At 40.1% G+C, this 2,748-nt stretch overlaps 1 pseudogene; it reads right to left on the bottom strand.

Moving 5' to 3' along the window:
- Positions 1 to 1,360: 1,360 nt before the first annotated feature.
- LOC101580313 lies at positions 1,361 to 1,877 on the bottom strand (annotated as a pseudogene).
- Positions 1,878 to 2,748: the final 871 nt, after the last annotated feature.

Raw genomic sequence — 2,748 nt, 5'->3', positions numbered from 1 at the left:
GCCCGCCAACGGTTTAACCGGCAGCAGGGAGCACGTGGGGCGCTACGACCCGCGCTGTCGCCGTCTCTCCCAGCCGCCCCTATTTATTTATTTTTGTTTAAGAAAAGTTTTACTAATGTGTTGATATTTCAGCAAAGTTATTGCAACGGGTTTGAAAGGTAGACAGACATACTGCTACAGGCTATAAAGTAACAAAGGAGTTTTATACAATTAAAATATTACACAGACCTATGAGATTTACTGAATAGCTACCAGATCCAGAAAAAAAAAAAATCTGAAGGTTAAATCCAGTATTAGCACCTATAGTATCTCTAAAAATGAAACTTTTAGCTGCTTCATTCTTTCCTAATATATCCTAAACTTTCTCTCCAACGCAGTGCTCTCAAACCCCGGAAAGAATGAAGGGCATCAGCAACCCAATACAGACAAAAGAACAGCTAAGAATACAGACTCAGACTGAGGGTTTAACCTGTAAACCACTTAACTTTAACCGATCATCATGTCTGTGCACTGAATACTGTATATGAAGAGTCTATGAATCATGTTTGCCAGTTGGGTTAAAGATTAGCCATATATAGTATTATTTCTATCAAAATTTTCCCTCATAAGTTATGGTTATAACAAAACTATAGTTACAATGTGTATTACACTCGTTTAGTACACACTCAGGGACACAGCAGACATTCATGTGTTTGATGGTTTAGCATCTGCTTTATTGTGCTTACTTTTTTCTGTAATGAACAAACAACATAGATCACATCTTCCCGACATCCAAGGTAATGAAATAATTTAAAAGTCTCCAAATAAATTAACTGGAAATTGCATTATACTGTTTTAATTAGGAATAGTTGCAATAATGAGACAAATCACATTATACACTATTTTCTTCAATGAGTGTCAGTTCAACAAACTGAAGAGCACTTGAAATCAATCTTAGGATTTGAATCACAGCAGAATGGGTAGTTCTGTGAAATCTGGGAGCTGCACTAAGAAAACCATGGGTATACCTAATTCCATCTGGAAGAAAGCTTTTTATTCACTGGAGGGGAATCAGACTGATCACTGTCTAATACAGGACATGTTGAAGTCAAGAGCCACCTGGGAAACTGGCCAAGAAATAAAGTGGTACTGGTGGCAGGAAAGAAATAAAACTGTACTGGGTGACCAAATGCATATTTTACTAAATGGCTCTGAATTTAAAAAATGAAGTGCTTCATTGTGTTTTCTCAGAAATTCCTCAAAACATTAGAGTCCTGCACAACTTAGAGACACAAAGTGGATGCTGAGCGACTAGAGGTCACCCCAGGGACGGAATTTTAGAAAGTTAGTCCTTGGAGTAAATGCACCATGGCTCTGGCAGCAGATACAAAGGAATGATGCTTGGAGGCGAGGTAGGGACACTCTGTGGTCAGTCAGTGGACAGGCAAGGGTCCCAGCAGGAGGCGGGATCTTTAAGTCAATGGTTTACCTTCCACTGCTCATGCCTCTGTCTTCATAAATGGTAATTTCAGTAACTCGAAGTCCTCTCTCAATGGGGTCTGTTAGAAGGAGGCCTTGGGGAGCGTATATCTTCTCATTCTGTTCTTGAATATACTTGGAAACTTTCTTCAGAACCTTCTCATACTGGGTTTCCACACATGAGAAGATGGTGTATGCTGTTAACCATGCCAGACAGCCTTTGAGATAGGACTGGCCTCCGAGCTTTTCTGCTTCTGAATAAAGGTTATTTCAGAGTCCGTACAGTTTCTTCAAACTGCTGCTTATCCATCTGGTTCTCCAGCTCCAGGGAACTTGGTCTGGAACTGGCAGCATGTGCCACTGCTGTAGTCTCCCTGAATGAACATTTTCCTGGCCCCTGGCCCCTGCTGCGGCCTCATGGCGAGGACGTGACCGGCTACGCTGGCTGCTCTGCCCTCCAGTTGTTAACGCTCCTATTTCAATAGTTAGTATTTTTGTTGAAATTTAGTGTTCTTGCTTTAGTATATGATGAAAGATATGGATCTAGTTTTAATCTTTGGCATAAGGAAGGCCAGTTTTTCAGCACCATTTATTAAAGAGGCTATCATTCTTCTAGTGAACACATTTGGTGCCTTTGTCAAAAAAAAAAGGTGACTGAGTGTGTTTGCTGTTGTTTCTGCATCTTCTAGTTTCTTTCATTCTATTTTTAAAAATGTATTTGTTACAGGGTCTCATTATACAGCTCAGACTTGTGAAAACTCCTGTTTTTAGCCTCCCCAGTGCTGGGATTACAGGTGTGCGCCACTACGTCCAGTTGTAATCTCTTTCATTGATCTTACATTTTTTTTTTTTTAAGTTAGCCAGAGCAAGTAGACAAGAGAACAAAATAAAAGGGATAAAGTTAGGGAAGGAAGAAGTTATCATCATTTGTAGATGGCATGATGCTCTACATAGAAGACTTGAAGTTATCCACCAAAAGATTTATAGATTTAATAAGCAAATTTAGTAGCATAGCTGAATACAAAGTGAACACTCAAAAATCAACAGCATTCCTGTACACGGCAAACTCATTCAGGCATGGTGGTGCATGCCTATAATCCAGCACTTGGAAGGCTGAGGCAGGATGATTGCTGCAAGTTCGAGGCCAGCCTGTACTATATAGAAAGGGCAAGGCCAGCCAGAATGACATACCAAGATACTGTCCCAAAAAACAAAACAAAACAAAACAAAACCCAGCTCACTGAGGGAAACCACACCTTTCACAATAGCATCAACAAAGAAATACTTAGA

Source organism: Octodon degus, unplaced genomic scaffold (assembly GCF_000260255.1).
Source record: "Octodon degus isolate 3935 unplaced genomic scaffold, OctDeg1.0 scaffold00031, whole genome shotgun sequence".
In the NCBI taxonomy this organism is placed as follows: Eukaryota; Metazoa; Chordata; class Mammalia; order Rodentia; family Octodontidae; genus Octodon; species Octodon degus.
Note: the sequence above shows the minus strand (reverse complement) of the source record. Positions and strands in the feature narration are given on the sequence as shown.